Below are 23,577 nucleotides of genomic sequence, written 5' to 3'. Positions count from 1 at the left end.
AGTCAGAGCTCCAACCAGCCATGGACCACACAGGCAACCCCCCCCAACCCACCACAGCCCATGAAGAGTCACCACAGTTCTGCTGCCACTCAAGGAGAGAGAAGGAATTTTACACACATGAAGGAAACTGGGGATTTTATTTCATTTCCAGAAGTAACAACATTAAAACAGCTATAAAGAAGTCACCAATGCCAATCTTTAAAACACATGCTTAACCTGTTCTTTTTTTTTAGAAAAGGTAAAAGAGTAATTGTTTTATCTCTATTTGATTAGCTAGCCAATAAGGGGATTTGGGAGAGGTTAAAACTGTTAGAATGAGAGCATCTCATTAACCTATTCCTCTGGTTTCACATGTGCTCCATCCCCAACTTTGCTTACTCTTAAGAGCAGGAACATGCAAACTGCACAACACAGTTAAAGTGGCAAGTATTAGTTGAAAACTCATCAACAATAGGTGCAGCTGTGCCTTACCTGTCACCAAAATATGCCTGTGAACTTTGAAAAAAAGTTAATTAAAAAATAAAGTTAGTTTAATTAATTTTCTCTAAAAAGCAGATGAAGAGGAATGGAGAACAACTAGTTAAATAAAATGTTGTCATTAGTGTGTAATTAAAACCATACTACTAAAATCAGTAGTTGCTGTCATTTAGTATGAATGGAATAACTACACCAACCAAACCCAGTAGGTTTTCAGTCCTTACACAGCAGACTAGTTCTATGAAACTATGTTATCTCACATCAACATTATTGCCTCATGTACCACTTTATTACCACCAATAATTAAAAGTTTTTACAGACATCTGACAGTAAATAGACAGCACTTACTTTCTTTTCCTAGCACCTTTCAAACTAAGCACCACAAGCTTTCTCTCAGTACTTTCCCCATTTTGCAGACAAGGAGACTCAAATTATATACATAAATAATTTGAATATTCTTAATGTGATGAAGGAGGTTGAGAAGGAAGTCACATGAGTGCTGTTAGGAGACCTGGAAAGCTGAACTAAGTATTACAGAGCTACACGGGCATCATGTCCCAGTGACACGCACAGCCCCCAAACCAAATCAGTTCATGTGACAGTGAATCACAGTCCAGCATTCAGAGTGGCTGTGGTGGGCTGTCTCCTCCTTACTGCAGTCTCACTTCAGGCACAAAGTGTTTGAAGAGGTTTGCTGAGGATGCTGCATCAGGACATGATACACAGTTTGCGCAAGCCAGTGATTGTCTCATCCAAAGGATCAGTAATCAACCTGTCACCCTGACACAGAATGCAGAATGAGCACTTCTGAATCTCCATATGAAAATACCTCCCACCTTTCTTTTTCCCATGTAGGATACCCTTAGACATCTCAATGAGTCGAAGAGAGGAAGGCCCCTTTCACAGGACTCTCATACAGTAGTTGTGGTTGACTCACACTGACCTACCCCTCTCCACTTTCCTTTACGTCCCAGTACTTCAAAAGCACAGCACTTTGAGTATGGGTAATAATAAAATCATGCTTTTTCCTCAGCCCAAAATAGTTCTGAGATGCTACTGAAAGCCTCTCTCAAAAGCCAGGCAAAGGGGTTCAACTTGGCTCCCAGCTATTCTTAGGGCAATGGGATCAGCTACCGAGACACTACACACTCTTGTCCCGAAGTGACCCTCACTTCTGTCAGACCTTCCACGTGCTGCCCTTTTCATGACTCTTGGCTTAGTCTAAAATCAGTAACAAGTGATTTTGTGCAGAAGCCTGGATGGACATAAACTGTACCTTAAACAAAACACAAAAAAAAAAATCCAATGCACACAACTTAAGTACTGCTGTCTTGTTAAGCTGCATCCTTCAAGCTTTGCCACACAGGCAAGTGAGGAAGGAAGAAACAGTCATACGACAACTCAAGATTTTCAGGTATATAATGAATATAAGGATGGGGGAAATTCTCTATTAAGCAAGTGACCTGCAGAAACTAGTGACCACCAAGAAAAGTAGGGAAGAGGAAAAGTCCACACAAAAGTGGGCTAGGCAGAGAGGGACTCTAGGAATAGGTATTCAGGACTGCCACAACAATGAAAAGTAACAATAGCACCTTAAGAAGATGGGCAACTAGCCCCCAGCAAGGTGAGAAACACTTAAGGGATACTCAGGAACTGCAGCCTAAACAGCAACAAGTCTGTGGAAAGGATATTTTACCCTCCCAGTTTTGAAAATCAAAAACTCCATCACTCTTCCCTAGCTCTCCTGGTTCACATGCAATGAGATGCAAAACAAGCAATCTCAAGGTAAATGGAGTAAACAACTACCATGTCATAAGTAGAACGTAAATAGCAGTATTTTTCCATCTTTTTTTTCTTTTCTTCCAGTTCAGCTGTATTATGTGCCCCAAAGGGAAAGCCTGTGGTTGCACAAACAAACATTAGAAGTTCTTAGGGGAAAACAACTTTTTGTCCTATGTCTGCACAGTATTTGTTGTTGAAGCATCTTTGTGTCTGCAATTTAGTCCAAGCATAGAAGCGATACAAGCAACTGCAAAACTCTCCAAACAAATAATGAAAAGGTTGCAGTTCTACAAAATCAGAGAACTGTATCAAAGATCACATCACTTACATCTATTTTATTAGCATTTACAAAAGGACTGCTTTTGCTATGGCAACTGTATGTTTTACACTAACCATACAAAGCTGTTTTTCTGTAGCTTAAAGTATCTTCCATACTTAAAAAAAAAGTATAAATCCAAGAATCTGTGGTTCATTCTTCAATTAATCTTCTTTAGTCAAGAAAGATCATCAATTGTTAAAGGATTTCTAGTTTTAGACATGAAAAGTGGTCAAAGGCTTCACCTTGATCAACTGGGTTTGATTTGCCAATTCTTCTGTTTAAAAAAAAATTGGTTTAAGAGTTCTTATTTCTAAAACCTCCTTCATATATATAGATATAGATATACACATGTATACATATAGATATACACACTATAAATATACATACTACAAAATTGAGAGAAAGCATCATGTTATGATTTAGGGAAGAAGAAATTACTATTTATAGTGTTATCCATTCTATTAGGCTAACACAGAGTTAGCAAATACCCACGAAGAGAAGACACTCTGGCCCTGCAACCCTGCTTTTTCTCATGCCTTCTTCATTGCTTTCTTCTCCCAATACCTTCCTCCTTGAGAAGGATGCTTCATCAGGCCTCCTGCCTCCCACACAGCTGCTGCCTTGTCCCCAGTGACAGTATTACCTCTGATGGTGACATTCCCACCTGCCAGTGCACTCCCCTGCCAGCCAGAACCTACAGCCAGGCCAGCAGACCAGGTGGTAGAGACCAAGAGGGCAGCTCTGGTCCCTCAACAGCTTGGGGTCATGATGCAGTTGTTACCATAAAAACGCATACTCTTCCTTAAAGAAGAGTGGAAAAAAGCAAGGAGGAAAAAGGCTATGGTCTACCCTAAAAGTGTGCCATCCACCTTTACACACCTTCACACATCAAACATCATTTAACATATTTGCAAAACAGCACAGACTCATTTTCCAGTTAATTTAGCTTTTGGTCACACATAAACACACAAAATACACATGTACCCCACAATAAAACCCCACAACCCAAACGAGGAAGGCCACCACACAACATTTTCCTAAGATTCTGCAGTACAGTGAAAGACTGAATTCATAATTTAAAAATTACCTCTGCCACATTAAAAATCCAGACACTAATGACTGAAGTGAAGCAGGTCAAATTGCAGAGACCGTGATTTCATGTCCATATAAAAATCAAATTTGGGCAATGCTAGATACTAAAAATAAAGTACAAATTATTCTTGGTTTGAGTTAATAAAAAAACTGCATGGCAAATTCACAATGAACATAGTAGAGTAATCAGTACATTTCTGGGGTAGGTAAGAGCATACACAGCAAGGTCAGGAAAAAAAAAGAATAAAAAAAACATTCAATAAAAAAATTCTGTGTCTGACAAGAAAGAGTAGCAAATGTTTGGGTAACCCACCCAGAAGGCATCAAAGAGACAACGTGGCTTACAGCATCAATTTATGCACCACCCATGTCAGCAGATGCATTTGTGTGCAACCCTACTTTACCAGATGCTCGAAGCCGTATTCACCATGAATTTGTTTAGTCTTTCCCTGAATCCCATTCATATTTCTTAAGCAGAATATGTGACAGTACAGGCATTTTCAATCTATTCCACCTTAGCTCTGACTTTGTCCTTTCTGAGGAAGAGAAACTTGAGGGCACGACACATTTCTCCTTCCACTTTTCTCCAGCCTTCTTGTCACATTTTAGAAAGCGTCAAATTAACTTTGTCCATTCTGAAAAATCACAGAACCATAGAATGTTTTGGGTGGAAGGGGACCTTTAGAGATCATGCAGTCCAGCCCTCCTGCATGGGCAGAGACATCACTAGATCATGTCACAGGACAAAAAATGTCACTATCTGTTCACAACTATTTCATTCTGCCTCAAATATATATACAGCTTTAGTCTCCTGAGTTTGTCCTGTTATGACCAATTTGATCTAGCACTTAAAGGATAGTCAGCTAATTGGGACCTTCTTTGCAGAGCTTTTTCTCCTCTGCCATTAATACGTAGTACTGCTTTTTTCCAGTCCATCCAACCTTACACATCTCAAGTGTCCAGGGAAAACTGATCAAAAGGAATTCTATGAACCAATTTATTTCAAAAAAGTAAGGTAAAAATACACACAATGGTGAAAAAATAAGAGAATTTAGACACGCATTTCAGCTTTTGGAGCAGTAAGGGTGCAAGATCAGAGACATCTGCGACTGTTTTACATAGTGAAGTTGTGCTGATAGTTAAACATAGCCTTTGAGACCACATCAGCACTAATGAAACTGTAATTTCCTTTAAATTATTGCCATCCATACACCAGACCTCATTAGCCAGACAGTAATAACTTTTCATCATTTATTTCAACACAAAAGCAATCAATAAGCTTTTCCCCACAGTTCTTTTACTGCTATCTCTGAATTCTGAAAAACCTAGAGTCAGAGAAGATGCCAGCTATAAAACAGACACAGTCAAGTTTCATTGTTGTCTTTCTTACAGAAAGAGATTCTAAAACACCATCTGATTTTGAGATAAACTGGATTAAAGCAGTTTCAGTGCAAGGAAAAATCTTAATCCATTAAAACATGATGAACAGACTACATTATCAAAGAACAGTAAGTAGATCACATTGGATTGAGAGGCTTTTCCCTCTCATCATTACAGTGTCCTGGGCATTGTTTTGCACTGAAAATGTTTAGTATCAGATTGTGGGAATAGCACACTTCTGTTCGCACAAGATGAGGACACTCCATGGAAGACACACACATATACACAAAGAACCCACCTCAGCTACCAGTTGAAGTTTTACCCCTGTGTTAAGAAGCAAGTAGAAAAGCATTCTTCAGTTTTCAGAATTTTTCAACAGTAAGGAAAATTTTGGAATATTTTCAGGCAAACCAGAGAAACATCAGGAATAAGACCATCAGTGACAAGACAGGTCTGGAAAATTTAATTCAATTGTTCAGAAAAACTATATTTTACAATAAAATCAGCTTTATAACCACACACACACCAAAATAAAATGGTCTGCCTCTTACAGCAGAAAGCAGGCCACAGCTTGCAGAATAAGTGGTAATATGGGGGGAAATTGGTGGGCAAGGTGCTTTATCTACAGTGTTCCAGACTAAGATCGTAAAAAGAACATTTACCCAAAATAACAGAATGCTGCTAGCAGACAACAGAGGAGTGCAGCACTGCTGACTTCACTAAGGGCAAACAGTGCTCACACTGCTAACTGAATATTTCATTTTGTTAGATTTTAACTGTTGTGTTCTGGTTCTTAGGCAAAGCTCCAATTCCACCCCTAGGCCTTCAAACGTATTTTGGCTTATCCCAGCTATCTTTAAGAGTGTTTGTAGCAGCTTCCACAGTTAAAACTGACTTACACACAGAAATCTTGACAAGCCAAGGGACTAAAACACTTGCCAGTTACATTATGGTGGGTGGCCAAGTCATAACAGCAACATAAGGCTCCAAGCAATGGCGTGAACAAGAGCTACTGAAGAGAGCAGACATCAAAATTAGTCTTGGAAACTGCCTTGTCACATAAAGCTGCCAGAGAACTACTTCAGTGGTAAAGAAAAGTGGCATAAGATAAATTTAAGGAAAGACAGCAGGTAATCTTATCTAACCCATGAACCCTTTTGATATTTTAGGAAGCTGAACAATACTCAACCATGTTGAACACAAGTACAATGAGCATCAAATTATTTATTCTAGGTATTAGATCTTAGTCTCAATGTAACTGCTGCAATCATAGTATGGGAAGCCATAATACTATTTTGAATTACAAAAAAAACCCACTTCATGCTTTCACTAATCTTCCTCAGCATCACTGACATCCTTAAGAAAGGGAGGAGAATAAAAAATATAAAATAAATATTAACTTGTGTACAAAATGGGACGGGGGTGTAGGAGCACACAAAGGATGTTGGGATGAGGAGGAGATACTAGGAAGAAAAATTCCAAGTGAGAAGTTCAGGTCTTGCCCTGCAGGAATAACTCATTACAGAATCAACTTGATCTTTCATGTAATTACAAGCTCTTGAGCTAATTTTCCCTCTACTACTCAAACAGCAGATATGCTTGGTACCACTCCAGGGAATACACCACATCACCCATGGCATTACCCAATGTCTACAAAACAAAACCTTCGGTTGTAGAAGAGACTGTAATTCAGGTCTTTTGCAGCCTCAATCCCCAGTTCACAAGCCCTTACTGAAAAAGCTTTCATGATATTTTGTTTCAATATTAGCTATCAAATCCAAAACAGCTACTCAGAACTATAACCACACCACCACACAACTGGGCAGCTGAAGGTGGAATTTTTTTTTAGTAAGTGTTACCACAAGTAAAAGTGGAACAGACAAGTTGCAGCACTGTTTAATACCAGGGTTAGCTTCATCCATGCCATCTTCGTGAAGGTAAAGTGCTTCTGAGAGAAAACCACAGCTAAAAGTACAGTCTGAAGAATACACAAGTCAATAAATGTCTACAGATAGTCAAGAACAAGTACAAAAAGACTGCACTGAAAGTTCCTCCAAAGATCAGCAGCTGGAAAAGCACTTCTACCACCATCTGTCAGGACTAGATGACTATTCTTCCCTCTGATTCAAAATCTGGCTGCTTTGGGTTCCCATTTTTCTGAAGCAGTGGAGACTGACTGTGGCTATTGAGTCCAGAAAGCATCACCCTGCTAGTAGAATTAATGTCTCAAAGTGTCTGCTTAAGTTTTCTACTGCTAACAGAAATCTCATGACACTGGCAATGACTTCAATCTTTCCTGCACAGTTTCTGAAGCATAGTGTAATATTGGCTTTTCATCATTTAGTACAGTTTAAAGTTCTGCCTAAAGTTTGCTTCCATAGCCACTAACACTCTGCAATTCGCAGTGTGCCAGAAGAAAAGCCTGCTGAACATCTAAATGATGTGTAACTTATATGGCTACCTGTGACTGAGGGAAAAGCCCCCACAAAAACCCCTCAGTGACCAAGTGGCTCCTTCCAGTCCTGAGCTCCACATTCCCAAGTGCACTCAAGGACTTACTTTGTTGAGATAATCATCAAAAAGTAAACAATTCCCATGTCTCTGTCAGTCCAAGTAGTATTTTTATACTTAAAATGAACAGCTAATTATATAGTAAGAGCAACTGGATGAACTGGGGAAAAAAAAGTCAGAAATAATCCCTCTTCAAGATATTCTGTTGCTGGCATGCAGCCATTTCTCCCCACCCTGTTTTTTTCCCAACTTTGAATAACAATTACCTGGGAGGAATATTTTCTGAAATCATTTGCAGAAGAGCTCTGAGTCTTCAAGTTCTCCAGTTAGGCACCTCAACAAGATGGAACTTCTAGGAAGGACAAAAGTACTTCTGTACTAAATGCAATCCCCCCTTGAAAAGGTTAAAAAACATACCACAATTCCCAGACATATAATAAATCTGGACATTGCCAATCTCTCCCATTTACTTACTCATTGTCTCACTGCACTAGTTTAGTATGATGATCTGCTTCAGAACGAATTCAACAATTTTGGTGTTTGCTAAAATCTGGTACAGCTCTTTGCAGCATCAAGAAAAAAAGTGTTACTGCCTGCATTTTGACCCCGCCCATGCAAAGCATAAAAGGCACCAGTAATTTTACATGACTAAGGCCCGGAGAACAGACCAACAGCAGCAGTGTCTGTGTCAGCAGGTTTATCCTCCCACATCCAGCCCCGGGAGAACTCCATTATTTGATGGGAGCTGCAAAGAGAACAGTTTGTAAACAGGCACCAGGACTTTCTAAAACAGTTGGCCCTTCAAAGAGAGCTGCAGGCTGAAACCTTTAAGTAGCCATGCTGCTGTAAGGAGACAGTAAGGAGCCTGGGCTTGTTTGTTTGTTTGTTTTAATGTTCACTCTACACGAGTAAACAGCAGGGGAAAAAAGTGTACTGAAAACCAAGCACATTTAAAACCTCCACCAAGCAGCAGCCCAAACACAATGTATAAATAAATCCAAGTCATGTCAAACAGCATTCCACAGTCATGTGTCAAGTGAAAAGCAGAAAGACTTGTCTGTTTGAAGAAAACAATTGTGATCGTTTATGCGCAAGCCAGCTTCCTATATATTGACTCAGGATTTTACCATTTAATGACGAGTGTCCTGAAAGCTTAGTATGTAAGACATTATAAACAAGATTATTATGAGCCCACTACATACTTGGTTGTGTTTCTAGACACTATTTAGTTGGGAGTTTATTAGAAACGTCCCTTTTTTTTTTTTTTTTTGTGAGATGAACTACCTAAATGTAGCTTACACTCCTAAAAAAATCCAAACCAAATCACTACTCAGTATGACCCATCACCTCTGCTGGTCCCCAAAGCCTGTATTTTAGAATAAATCTTCTTCAAGAGATCATGTAGCAGATTACACTGACAATCATTTGTTTGCATTAAGCATAAACATCACAGCCACTTGTAATAATCTACCAAAGATTAAAAAAAACAGTCTTTAAAAAAAAAAAAATCATTAGTTTCCAACAGACATTTAACAACTCCTCTGTTACACGGAAATGGGATGTCTACTATGAAAGGCCAGATGTACAAATGGATTAAAGAGTGTCTAGCCTTTAAATCCTGCATCCACAAATCAACACTGACCTAGTGACCTAAAGTAAAATTTAATAATAAAAAATAAGTAACCAACAGACACATGCACACCAATCCAGACAGAAATAAAAAAAATTGTTTGCTGAAGACTATTTGGATATTTGCATGGTGCTTATCAGAGAATATAACAAGAGCTGGAGCATGCAGAATGCAAAGTCCCCTATTTATCCTTGAAACAGGTTTAGCAAAGTCAGTGGAAAAACAAGCTTCTCAACACACCACCAGTTAGCAATCAGGAAAAATCACCTCTGGAAAGGATATACAAGCCTTTACCTTAATGTCGATATGATTGTTGCTGTCTGTGAAGACTTGCCAATGAGACTATCATTCACACACACAGCGACAGTGAACCCTGTGGGCAACAGCAACCTTCCTAGAAAGACACCAGGGAATAGAAACACATCCCACACCAGCATAACCTTGGGGTGGTTGCCCTTCCCTCCAGCTAGGTCCAGCGTAGCATCTGAAGGGTGAAAGTCTAATCTCTTTCCAAGCACAAAAGCCAATCTGCCCCCTGCACTCTTTTTAACAACGCAATTCCAGACCGGTGACTTGCACGTGTGAACAAGTCCACTGCAGCCCATTAAAAGCAAGTTTTGCATAAATCACCCACTCAAACGGCAATGCAATAGCTAAATTTTGGGAAAGGAAGGGGTTAAAAAAAGGTGTGGGTGTTTTTTTTTTAATTATAAGATGATACAGCTTCTATTTAGAGTGCTCACCCAGTTCCACCAACGTGCAAGCGTAGCATAAAAGTCTGAAAGGACTTCATGCACATATACCAGCCTCCCACAAGCGCAAGAAAAGCTCACACATCACAAACAGTTAAAGTACTCAAAGAAATAAAAACCCCCTCAATCTCCCACATGCACTTTTGTGAGGCACCAAGACTTGGAAAGCATCTTCTAGGTTAAAAATTTATCCAAGGCAAATATGTTGCAATCGTGACTTATTAACTCTCTTAGTAACTTCCCCTCCAGACTCCAATATACCGACATTTTCAGTGCATAAAAGCAGGGGGCAAATAGGTTGAATTAGAACTGACACAGTTTTAATTAAAAGCCTCTGGTAGTGTCCTCCCCTGCACCAAATAAAAATGGCAGTTCTGGCAAGAGGGATGCAGCATAAAACCTTTATCTGAAAAGGGAAAGCCCATATGTGACTAAAAACATCTGCTGAAGTAACATTTTGTCTATATGGGGTGCAAAATTTTAATGCTCCTCGTTTAAGTCAGTAATTTGAATTGCACTAAAATGTTCATCATTCATTTATTATGAAAAGAAATAACACTCCTAGCTCCTAAACTACAACAAAAAAAAGTCTTTTATAGGACACAAAAACCTTATAAGCATATACTTCTAATTTTATTTTCCCCTTTAAATGAAATCCTGCCATCGAAACAGTCATAATATTTGCAGAGTATTCTGAAAACTCCTGACAAGTCTCCATACAATTAAGCTCTTTAAGAGAAATAGTCCGAAGTGTTTGGTCAGTTGGTGAGTTAGAAAGAGGGGCAGAGGGTGGGAACGAAGAGTGGAAAACCTGCTCCTGCATTCTGTCTCCCTTACGCTGCTTCCTCTGAGCAAACTGCATAAAACACCCTAAACATCCATTGTATCACCAGCTCTGTTTGAACATTTCTCCCTCCTCTCACCCTTCATGCCAGTACGAAAACCAAACACGTACCACATCCAAAAAGATATCACTCAGACAAAAAGCAATTAGCGTGAAAAGACGTGAATCAAACAGATTTGGCAGCAAACAGCATTTCATAAAGACAAGAGGTACGAATTGCTCCATTTGTGTCAGTTCGGCCAGTTATTGTTCTGACTTACTACTTTAACAACCCCAAATTAAACTGCTCGAACTGAAACAGACAAACAAAGATCCTTAAAACACAGTCCCCCCACACACCCTCTTAACAATAAGCATTATTTCCGTGGTGCTGCCATCCTTAAATCATAAAGCCACCACACCAATTAAAAATTGCCTACGTAAAGAATGAATTTAGTACTGACCTTGCAGAAAAGCTTACTCCTCTTGGCTAGAAATCATTAATAGTTTTGATAAAATCCTTTTATGTGCTCCTCCAGCTAGCTAATTCCAGCCTTCCATTAACGCACTCCATTGCAGATAATTGCCGACAGCACACGCTCCCTTGCTTTTGCTGGTTCCCAACCCAGCGAGGATAATCACATTCCAGCAGGGAGCGAACAGATGGCAGCCTCCATGGTAACCAGTCCTCCCCAGCTAGTGGTAGCACTGGGAGACTCCCGGGGACTGGGGCAACAAGCGCTCTTTGTGCTCCAGCCTCCCAAAGCCTGAGCGCAGGGAGAGCCGGCTCCTAGGGCTGACTGGGCATGCCTGGCAGGTGCCTTGCCTTCGCAAGCAGGCACGACACCTTAACAAAAGCTTGCGACCAGGTTTAACCTTGACACTGCCTATTCCCGCGTCGTGCAGGGGGAAATGGGGGTAAAACACTCGCTAAGATGGAGGTGAAGCCAGCAAGAGTTCTATTTGCTGTTAAAACAGAGCATTCAGAGAAATTAGCTGGGATCTGCTTTTCCCCTGACAAAATGATTTTCTGAAGGCAGGCTTACTTCCCCTGAATGGGTTTAATTTCAGCACGATGGAAGCCTTTGCTGCCTGATCTCTACCTCCTGGACCTCGAAACTGTTCCCCTCAAGAATACTATAATCTATTGCTCAACAAGAACTGCACAGACCCTCTGTTTTGGTCTTAGAGCTTCTGCCAGGCGTATCTGCTCCACATCTGCCAAGATCAGTGCTGATTCAGCAGCAGGCAAAACCACCCTGTCTCTCTGCTGCATGACCAGGCTGCCAGGGGAGGCGTGTCTGGAAAAGCCTTTTTCTTTTTTTCCCCCCCACATCAAAGGTATGCATGAAACCTTTGCTCTCACTGGGCCAGATCCTGCACAGCCACACACCTACAGCAATGATGTGAACCAGCTCAGTGAATTCCCACTGATGTTGTCTGCAGGGAAAAGGGAAATGGCTTTTTAAGTCCAACTGATAATGACCTTGTCTGCAAAATAAAAGGGCTTTGAAAGAACATATTAAAGCTTTTAAATTCTGTTGATTTGCACAGGACCACATCTCTTTAAGGTTTCAAACACTGGATGTATAACAGCATGCAGCACAGTAGCCTGTTGACTCACTCAAACTTTCTCTCCCTCACTCTCAAAACCACTCAGTGCTTATGACTAATGGTGTGTCAAAAAATTGTGGGTAATTTTACTTAAACCTGAGCCAAATTTGGACTTCAGATTTCTGCCTGCTAACTTAGGTCTAGCACACTATTCTTTTGAGGAAGGGAAAATGGTTTCCTTTCTACCTTAACGACACCAGTCTTGTAGCTGGTCCTGCAAAGCAGTGTTTGTTTCTGTGAAAGACTGAAAACCCCTTTGCCAGAACCCACCATCACAAAAACACCTCTTTCTCCCATGGGTGGCTCCAGGCATGGAGCTCAAAAATTTCCTCTCTCCTTAGGCCCAAATTTTCAGTTTCCCTCATCCTCACTGCACAAGGATGTTAGTTTTGTTTCACAGCAAGCTCAATGAAGTTTATATTGGTAAGAGGCATCATTATTAAACTGCTGGGTGCATTAACATTGGGAGTTTTTCAGATTACTGCTGACAGTGTGTATCTGTAACCCATCTGAGAGTCCCCATCACAGGGAGCTGAAGAAGACTCAGATTTCAGAGGGGACTCAGAGCTCACAAGATACTGGTGACTGGCATGGGACCAAACCTAGGTCTGCCAACTTGCCTTCCACGACTAGTAGACCGTCCTGACTCATGCTGGCTCATAATTTGAATCTATTTTCTTCCCTTAAATAAGCAAACTTTACATCATCAAAAAATTCTTAAGCAAACATGGCCACCAAACCTAATTACCCAACAGCAACAAGAGTAAAATAAAGTAAGGAAAAAAATCAATATCCTGTTTAACTTGCCAATTGTTAATAATAAAAACTTTTCAGCATTTAAGCATCATTAAACACCAATAGCATTTCTCGTTTTGCCTCTTAAAAATAAGGACCATGGCTCAGAAATTAGTTTTGATATACTAATAGATTTTATGTATTTATGCATTTCTGGGGGGAAAAATGGAGCAATTACAATTCTTGGCAAACTGACTTCAAAATTATAGGGATTCAGGTTCAATTTCAGGTTTTTTTCCTTCATGAAAGAGACCTCCTACAAAGCAATTGTCTAGATTTATGTTAATTCTAACTTTGTATTTAAAAATTATGTTGTTTACTGAAATATTATAAGCAATTTTGGCATTGGAAAACCTGTTCCCTACACTATAAAAACCCTTAGACCATCTGTTCTTGAACAAGTACTAGCTGTACTCATTACAGGAGGATTGCTAGCAGAATGAAGGGCAACAGCAGTCAGAATCCATTTCAGCTTCTTACTTGGATTTTCTTAATAATTAAGTCTGATTTTACAATGTACAATTGAAAAAAATTGAATAAACCATATGGAGTAGCCATCACACATAGAAAGGGGCAGTGGGGCACACTACAATTTTTGACAGAAGCAATGGATAAGTTATATGGAGCAAAAAAGTATCCTTTGTACATATGACAGAAGTTTTACTCAAACTGTTTGAAAGACGGAGAGGAAAACAGCACATCCAAAATGATTTTGAGGAGGGGTGGACAAGGAAAAGAAAATTTAGCCATCTCCCCTTTTGATCTGGCCAAGCCTGAGCCAGATAGACGTTTAGGAATAAATTGGTTTTAGCTGGAAGATATGAATGGAAAATAAACAACATATTGACATCCTGTCTCCTGAATTGATTCCATTGAAAGGATTGTCTTTTATAACAATGACACCATGTGCTTCAGCTTTTTCCAGCCCCAGCTGCCATCTGATTGATCAAGACTCTGGCACTTTATTCAGGTTGATGAAGACTCAAACTAGGCTTTAGAAATGTATGTTTTTCAAATTGGATATGGTTTGGGGTTTTTTTGCTGATGAAAAAAATGTATTCACCTAAAACAAGTTGTGTGAAATTAGAATACAGCATAATGACAGCAGTTAGTCTCCATTCTCTGCATAAGATTTGAAACCTTTATAAATAAAGCCAACCACAGCATCTATGTAAGTGACACCAGGCCTCACACATGCATGGGTTTGAATTGTTGTCCACCTGTCATACCATTTTTTAGAGTTCTACTGAAACAACTTTGAAATTTCTGGCAGTTGTACCAACCACACATTACTGTCAGACATAAAGCAAAACAATAGACCATTGATCTTCTCTATTACAGTAACACCTTTGTTTCTAAAAACAAACCAACTTAAATATGAACACAGACTGACAGAATTGTTTAGGTTGGAAAAGACTTCCAAGATAGAGTCCAACTCTTAACCCAGCACTGCTGTATTCACCACTAAACTGCGTCCCCAAGTGTCACATCCCCACAGCTTTAGAACACTTCCAGGGATGGTGATTCCACCACTTCCCTGGGCAGCCTGTTCCAATGCCTGGCCACCCTTTCAGTGAAGACATTTTTCCTAATAGCCAGTCTAAACCTCCCCTGGTGCAACTCAAGGCCATTTCCTCTTGTCCTATCACATTTTACCTGGGAGAAGGATTGATCCCCATCTCACTATAACCTCCTTTCAGGCAGTTCTAGAGAAAGAGAAGGTCTCCCCTAAGACTACTTTGCTCCAGACTGAACACCTCCAGCTCCCTCAGCTGCTTCTCATAAGACTTGTGCTCCAGACCCTTCATCAGCTCCACTGCCCTTTCTCTGGACCTGCTGCAGCACCTCAATGTCCTTCCTATAGTGTGGAGTTCCAAAGCTGAACACAGGATTCAAGCTGTGGCTGCACCAGTGCCGGGTACGGGGCACAAAATATGTATGTATTTCTTTTAGCTTCACACCATCTAGTATTGAGGAAGTTCACTTCAAGAGAAACAGGATGTCTACATTTTCAAGGGTATTAAAAAAATATTCTGTAAGCAAATATAAGGGTTGAAATTTGAGAAAATTTCCTCTTATTCTCCCCAAATCCCAAGATTTAACTTTTTTTTTTTTTTTGGATAAGCACAGAAGGACTAAGGCTTCCACACTGGTCTGAGATGCTCCTCCCATCTTACCTCAAGTGCACCTAAAATCCATGGTGCCTTGCAGAAGGAAAGCAATGAATTCAGCCCTGCAGACAACAAATGCTTCCTCAGCAGCTCCTCTGCAGATAACACAGCGAATGGAGACCTCGTGCCTGGTGAGTTGCACTCTCTTCACACCGTGTTTTCAGATCGCACAGTTTCACATTGGCTCATGTTTCCTCAGTGTCACAAGGAACAAGACTGTGGCATTTCTTTTCCCTTCAGAGGGTGCCCACATAACCTGTGAGGATGTGTGTGCTGGGCATGGGAGAAGGGGCAGCAGCTGTTTTGCTTTTGCTCTTACAGACACTGTTTGATGAACATGCTGTCAGTGTTTCGAGTGATAAACCTTTCACTTCCAAACTGTTACTGCTTACAAAAGTGGGATTTGCAGCAGGGAGAGCAGCTATCTCCTTCTCACCAGTTCAATGACACGGACTGTCTCCATCCACTGTAGCAATCATTCTTCCAATATTACAACAGCTGTTTCTGTGGACGTTTATTTTTGGCAACTGTCATTAAAGGACAACAAAGAAACATGGACAGAAGTTGTACTAGGCCATCTTAGTGACCTATTTAGTGTACAAGCCTGAAAGTTATCCTTCCTTCATAGGCAGTTCTCCAGAATAACTTTCAAGTTATGAAAATGAATGCCTTATAGATATAGAAAAAACAAGACTTTTACTGTTATGTCTCCAAAGATAGTTATTTTCAGATCAGGCACAGCATCAGCCCAATACAGTTACACACATTCCATAAACCAGAATTGCTTTAGTTTCCAAATGGTTTATGGCACCACTCCCATTGGCAACAGTGCCTCCAAGTCAGTAATGCCTGCAGAAAAGAGATTGTTTCTTCCTAAAGCCAATACCAAAGTGTATCTGGATTTAGCCAGGCACATCAATTAACATAATTTTCAAGTATTATGAAAAGTAAATTATGTGAAATGTAATTTAAAAAAAAAAAAAAAAATCCATCCATCCCAAGGCTTTAGATGTGAATCTTTTTCTGTAGTAAAGAAAATCTTCTTGGAAATTGCTGATTAAAAGATACAGCTAGTTAAGAGAATTTTTTTGCTGTAAACACTGAGTTATTTTTACGTCAACAGTAAAATGTAGTGCACAGAAGAGTTGTTAAGGAGAACATACAATTGCACGGTCTCCCTCAAGAGCATAATGCAGCTCAGGCCTTGCACATACCAGGCAGAAGACAGATCATACTGGTGGTAACTACCCAGCAGGAAGAGGACAGGAGCTGTTTCTGCAAGATGTGAACAAACAGAAATGGAAAGGCAACATCAAGAGGCTCGTATTACAACAGTAAAATAAACTGAGACACTATTGCATCCAATCAAAAAAAAAAAAAAAGCAAGAAGGATGACAAAAGCAGAGAGGATTTCAGCTAAAAACTGAGTTTGTCTAGGTGGGACAATTCAGTTCAGTGTCTGGAAGCATCCAACAATAGGGCACAGCAACCTCCAGACATGCCTGATTATTTCTGCAATCTCACAGAGTGTTTCCATGGAAAAGCAGCAGACTCCTAGGTTTGACATTCAGCGTCTGACAGCTGAGCCAGCCAAAGCTCAAACTCACAAGGCTCAAAGAGAGATCACAGACAGCTCTTTGGACGTGGTTCTGAGCAATGCAAGAGTAAATCCAGCTCTGAGGGAAAGTCTATTTACTAGTTCCCAATGAGAGCAGAGCAGACATCAGAGTAGCACATGAGTGGGAACTGTGACCATGGGGCTTTCCCTTCTCTTTAGGCTTTACTGCAGGACTGCTCTTCAACCCTGGCTTGGACAACTCCTGGCAGAACTTGCAAACCAAAGATAGAAATGGTGTCTTTGGAATAAGAATAGCCTGTACCATTCTCTCCTCTGTATCCTAGAATGTAGACCACAAACAGTAAAAGAATCAGGAAATGTAGAAAAAACAGTGCTACCATAATTAAATAATTCAAGATGTTATGGGTATTCAGTGTGCTAGTCTCCTTCGTGCAGCTACAGGAAGCTCTCATACTCCATCAATTAAACTCAGAAAGAAAAAAGTTGTTTTAACTCCAGAACTCGAATGTAGAGGTAGCCTGAGGTATGCAGCAGGAGTGGTGGCATTGGAGCTGTACTAAATATTACATCAGCATCCTTAAGCTTTAGCCCACTGCAGGTGGCTAACTTATTAGTGGCAAAGAATACAGAAAAAAATCTCAAAATGAATTTAGCAGATCCACTCATATAACACACATTGATTTGATTTACATTCCTCTCCAAACTCGTCAGGCACCACTTTGCCAGAGATTTCTATGGTCTAGAAACACCTGTGCTAGATCCAACACAAACAAACACTTTCCTGAGCAGCCTCTAACAGCCTTCTGAACAACAACATACTCATTTTATGATACACCTTGCCCTTCTCCAGCCAGAATCTCCTTCTGCAGGTCAATAGATCATCCAGCAGGAAGTCATCTAAAGAAACCAGGCTGGGCTATTTGATAAGGCAGGCAGACATGGAGCACGCTCCTTCCATGCTGACAGCTCCACTGACAAGTGGAAGGAAAAGCAGCATCACAGGATTTACTGGTATCTACCAAGACAACACCAACAAACCCAAAAATTCCACCTATCTCCCATCCTAGCTGGCATAAGAGAGTTAGCTCTTTACAACCCAAATTTGTAGTACCATTTAGGCTGACAGTAACTATGTACTCCACTGGAGTCACCTAAAATACTCCTGATTTTATTGTGTTTATATTTCAATGGCTCAGAGATTTCTTTGCAGTCTATCTCCTCCCACGAGAATAAGAAACCAGTTTCACAGCTGACAAAAAAAAAAAAGAGGTTTTATCAGAAACTATTTAGAAAAGTCTGATGAATGCTGGGGTCTTGGTCCCAGCTGGGGCTTTCAGGTGGATACATGACAGATGCATGGCATTAGGGGCATGCAGCACAACCCCACAGGTGATCTTTATTTTATTATTTTCAATAAAATTAATCAATCTAATATAGCCTATTACTGTACAGCATTTCTTGCAGTAAGCACCTCATGAAGGCTTGTATTACTACTGCCATTAACATATAACAAAGAGGGATCTTGCAAGGATTTTATTTTGCTATTAGGAGCCACCAATATTAGAATATTATTAATATTCTTAATAATAAGAATATTAGCACATGGGTCACTCCAGTACCTTGAAAGGTCATAGTTTATATTAAATTGCACCTTGAAAAGTCATAGTTTATATTAAATTGCACATTACTATACATAAGGATAAGGGAAAAAAAAAAAATAACCAGAATGTATCAAGACATAGATACAAAGAAAGACTTCTACACATTCTGAGAAATGAGTAATGGCTGACACATATACACACAAAGCAGAACTAATAAACCGATCTTGCTCACTGAAAAAAATTTTGGAAACACTTTTGAGGTTTTCATTGTCTTTGCACTGGTGAGCAAAATGAGTCAAAAGAACGCAATACAAAACAGGGATAAACATTTAACTGCAATTTTATGCTCCTCAAGTAATACAATGTAGTTTAAATGTGTGTATATAATGTATATATGCACTATAGCAAAATACTTTCGATCCAGTCTGCCTGTACTTACATTTTAAACAGCCAGAATATAGGCACTCTAGCAAATGGAAGTATTATCTAAACTTCACTTTCAGGAACATGGAACATTTGACCATGCACTGCGAGGTAATGATGTGGGGGGCCGTAGTGACGGGCACTCTTTCTCTCCCACCCATAGTTGCAAAGATCATCACTACTCCGAGACTGCATGTGACAGAAAAATGGGAAGGAGTGGTCAGGAGAGCGTCAGAAACTAAGTTCAGATGTGAAGACAAATCCATTGCGTGCTATGAGGAAGGTCACAAGGTTCTGTTTCTCTTCGTGGGGATGGCTGCCTTGGGTCAACACACTCTTGTTCTGCTTCCACCCCTGCTCACCCAAGTGATGAGAATTCAGTTTAGTGCAACTGCCCTTGGACACCAGCAGATGACTTGTTCAACAAAAGCAAGAAACAAGCTCTACTGATATGAGCAGAAAACCTAGATCTAGACTACAGAATGCACTCCTGCATAGAAAAGTTTGATCACAGGCTACTAGAGAACTTCTTACCTCCTGCTTATTTCTGATTCTTTAGAAGAGACCTGTACGTGTATCAGCTACAGGCCAGGATGAGAAAAACTACATAGATCATGATTTCAGATACTTCTGAGCCTCTCCCAGAGGACATATATTTACTTCAAACACAGTAAACTATTAAGGAAAAAAAAAAAGGAAAAAAAAAGACATCTACTTACAGTTGCCCATGCCTTATATAGGAATGTCATTACTGCGAGCAGAAATCCTTACATTCCAATGATTTTGTGCAAGTAACTCTACTCATCTAAGAGGTAGTCCTTACACTGGACATAGAATGAGCATTATCAACTCATTCTACAAAAAAGGAAGTTCTGAATTTCATAACTTAGTGACATAGCTCAGGAAATAAGCAACAAAAAATATTTCAACACATACTGACAGCAGATTGTATGAGTGGGCACCTAAGTCAAAGGAAACTTATCTTTGAAATGTTTCCTTATAAAGAAAAAATCCTTACACGTCAGGACTTGCTTCTCTCAGTGCCATCAAGAATAGCTATTTTCTATTCCACATCATTGTAGCTATATTCTAGTCACATCTTCAAGACCTTTTAGGAACCCTCACTTCTTAAGAAGGTATTGAGCAGCTCTGGCAATGCAGAATGGCTGTCACTCAATGTAGAAGAGCAGTTCTGTATTTTAGTTTGTAAGGAACTAGAAGCACATGAAAAAAATCCAGAGAAAGGATCTGTGTAAGTTGCTTCTACTTGTAACCTTGCTATTCTTTTCACAGTAATAAACTGTCTAGTAGGGAGTTATTATTTTCCAGTAGTGGGAAACCTGCAAACAAGACAGTCTAATGCTTTGCATTTGGTGCTCTTCCATTTTTGCTTCTCATTGTTGTGGTCTTTATATCCAAATTCAGCAGAACGCCTCCGACTCTTGTACTGCTACATATTTGTGCCATGCAAAATTCAGCACAGAAACAAGTAAGCAGTGACTGCCAAAACCTCCTGACTCTTTTCTGCATTGAATATTAAATTACCGAAATGCCATTAGAGAATTTCCAAGCAGAATAAAAAGACCTGATATTTTCCAGCCTACCTCAATTAAAAAGACTCTTAAAACAAAATCCCAAAGCATCAGGCATGGATGATGCCTGAAGCTTTCTAGACTCACCTGTCACACTACCCACTCCATGCAGCTTCTTTAGAAGACCATTCCTCAAATTGATTATTTTTTTTTAAATCAGAAAGCACTATGAGCTAAAACAAAAAGGGGAGCATGTGTCTACTGCACTGTTGCTTTCGTGAAGTGTGAGAACTTATATTTCAGAAAATTGACATTTAATGATCAAAAGAGAGTCCTATAAATACATGAGTGGAAGAAATAATAGGAGACAGCATAGTCCAATGCTCAGCCCTGAAACATAACTGACATGCCTAATTCACCCTGGGAAGATGGCTGTGAGAAGACTACATCATCAAAAGCATGACTACACCTTCCTCAGCTTAATAGAAGAGAAAGAAAAATACAGTACAACCAGATGGTTCAGTTAAGGAATTTATACATTTTTTTTTAAATGGTTCTTCAGTAGAAAGCCATGTGATGCTACTAGTGTAAGTCAACCACTCTCTCATTTTCTCCTAACTGCTAGCAGGGCTAAGATCCTCAGCATTCCCATAAAAAAATGGAGTTTAAGCATTATCATCTCTAATGCTGTCCACTCCCTCAGCCAGAAACCCTTCTTACCCTTTCCTTCAAGCCCTGAAGATATTCTTTGAAAGCTCAGTATAAATTATAATGATCTTTTTGGTCATGTTTCTTCTAGCAACCTCCTGCAACTTTAGCAGCAGAAACACTAAATTTTCACGCTCTTTCTTCTTGAAACTTCAGGTTATAGGAGGAAATGGTAGCTGAACAGAAATTAATAAAAGAAAAATTGTGCTTTTCACTTTGTAGAGTTACCTTTGATTTCAGCACTATAACTATTAGCAGTGATTGCTGTCATCAACAGGAAAACAGCTGCAGCCAACAGCCTACAAAGAGCACTTATTCATCTGGACCACAGTTACTTAGAATACAGTAGCATTATGTCATATATTACATTGCCATTTATTTAAACTTAGGTTATTTTATTTAAAGTTGCATTAAGCCTTTTATGACAAAAATTAAGGCTACATTGTTAGAGTGTGATTTTTTTTCTCTCTTGAAATAGTGAATTTCCATTGCTTCAGTAAATTGTAATCTAATTTTAAGGAAATCTCATAGTGTCATGGGACATAAAATAGCAAAATCTGTAATCTGTCAGGTTTCAGATTTAGTTTTTAATCAGTCCCTCTATTCCATAGCAAGCAGAGACTCTAATAAGTTGTGACATTCATACCTGGAAGCTACAAAATGGAGACAGAGCACCCCAGAAAAGATTTTAAAACTCGGTCCTACATGAGGCAAAAGAACCAAAGAACCAAAAGAACCAATCTCCCAAACGCGTCCTCAACTCAGAAGAAATTTATCACACTCAAATTTAAAACATGCAGTTGTCACGCCAAAGACATGTACATTTGTAATTTATCAGAAGTGATGCTAAAAATGGGTATAAATACTTCAGCTGACTCAACACAGCACAGCAGTAGTGGAAGACTGCCAAATTGACCTCAAGTACATTCCTCTGAACACAACAGACATCCTGTACCTTTACCACCTCCCTCTAAAGCAGCAGCTGGCAGCTAGAAACACCTGTGTTGCTTATTCAGTGGAGGGAGAGAATGCTCAACATTTTATTTAAAAAGGAAAATTCAACCATTTTGTTTTCACCAAGACCTCAGGTAACTCTAAAGAAATAGCTGAAGGAGACTCAAGTCACAGTTATTTAGACTATGAGGACACTGTAAACCACAAGAAGCTTTACTGTGTTCCTCAGCAGTCTGGAGATTTGAGAGATTGTGCTATTTAGATGTGGAAGAAGAAAGATCTGAAGTTCTTTCGGGATATACAGGAAGCCTATGTATTAAGTACAGTACATGATGGTAAATATTCTTGCTATTTTCCCTTCCCTTTTTGACAGGATATATCTCCACTGAATATTGAAACAAAAGTCTGTCAAGGACCTGTATTTTGGGAAGGCTGCCAACCTCTAACCTAAAACAAGCAAAAGTGTGTTCAGAGGAATGTTTTTATGTTCACACCACGGTCTCTCCCATTTCCAGAGAAATAATAAAACAATGGGTATGTTTTTTTATATTCAATAAACTTTCTTTTTAATAAACAAACAAAATGAGTATTTCCTTTTTAGATTGTGTTGCTCATACTCTACATCACAGCTAAGGGACAAAGCTTCAGATATTCTGGAAACAGTAGCTTAGCAGAATTTTAGACTCCTCTACTCAACATCCAGATACAGTAGAGTCACCAGTAAGAAAAAAAATATTAACTTCTTGAAACAGAAAAATTTGGGAACAAAAACTGAAGCTCAACCAGTCCAATCTATAATTTGGCTCAGATTTGCAAGCAAGAAAGCTAAAGAGGAGCTGCTAGAGAACACCAACATGCAAACAATCACAGAAGTTTTTTCATATCAGGGGAGGTGAGTGTTTTGGGGGTGTGGTGCTGAGTCTGGTTGGTTGATTGGTTTCAAATCTATAAACAAGCTGGGCCCTGCAGAGTTATTATTAATCATGATCAAATCACATCAGGTTGTCAACATCTGATTGCCCTTCCACTTGTACGTTCTGCATGTGTCTCTCTGAATTAAAATGGTAAAATATACATGAGCAGTGGCAGCATACAAGACCTTTTCTTGCAGCAAGAGCCAAGTAAAGTGGAAATAGCTCTCAGACCTAAACAAGCACAAAAGTTCTTCAAGTTTACTTCATGCCAAAATCTTCATGCTGTGTATATCACTATACCAGCCATAGACACTGGAAATTTTTTTTCCTAAATTTGCTTTTAGGTACAGAACTGTTTAGATGATCAATGACATAAAAAAAGCAAACAAACAAACCACACACACAAAAAGATACCCACTTTAATTTGGATCTCTCTACCTTTACTGCAGATTCTGAACAGCCAGCATTTTGCCAAGTCCATGGCCACATACACCCATGACTCTGACTCACCATTTCAGAC

At 39.6% G+C, this 23,577-nt stretch overlaps 1 protein-coding gene across 1 annotated transcript in view; it reads right to left on the bottom strand.

Annotated features, from left to right (window-relative positions):
* Window positions 1–11,527, bottom strand: part of FGD4 (FYVE, RhoGEF and PH domain containing 4) — a 65,045-nt gene extending 53,518 nt beyond the window's left edge. The window contains exon 1 of the mRNA XM_008922093.3: window positions 11,231–11,527. The gene's annotated coding sequence lies outside the window, so the exon portion shown is untranslated. The remainder of the gene's footprint in view (window positions 1–11,230) is intronic.
* Between the last annotated feature and the right edge of the window lie 12,050 nt (window positions 11,528–23,577).

Source organism: Manacus vitellinus, unplaced genomic scaffold (genome assembly GCF_001715985.3).
Source record: "Manacus vitellinus isolate BGI_N305 unplaced genomic scaffold, ASM171598v3 scaffold_5_pilon, whole genome shotgun sequence".
Classification (NCBI taxonomy): domain Eukaryota; kingdom Metazoa; phylum Chordata; class Aves; order Passeriformes; family Pipridae; genus Manacus; species Manacus vitellinus.
The sequence above is the reverse complement of the archived record's forward strand: the minus strand, read 5'-3'. Positions and strand labels throughout refer to the sequence as shown.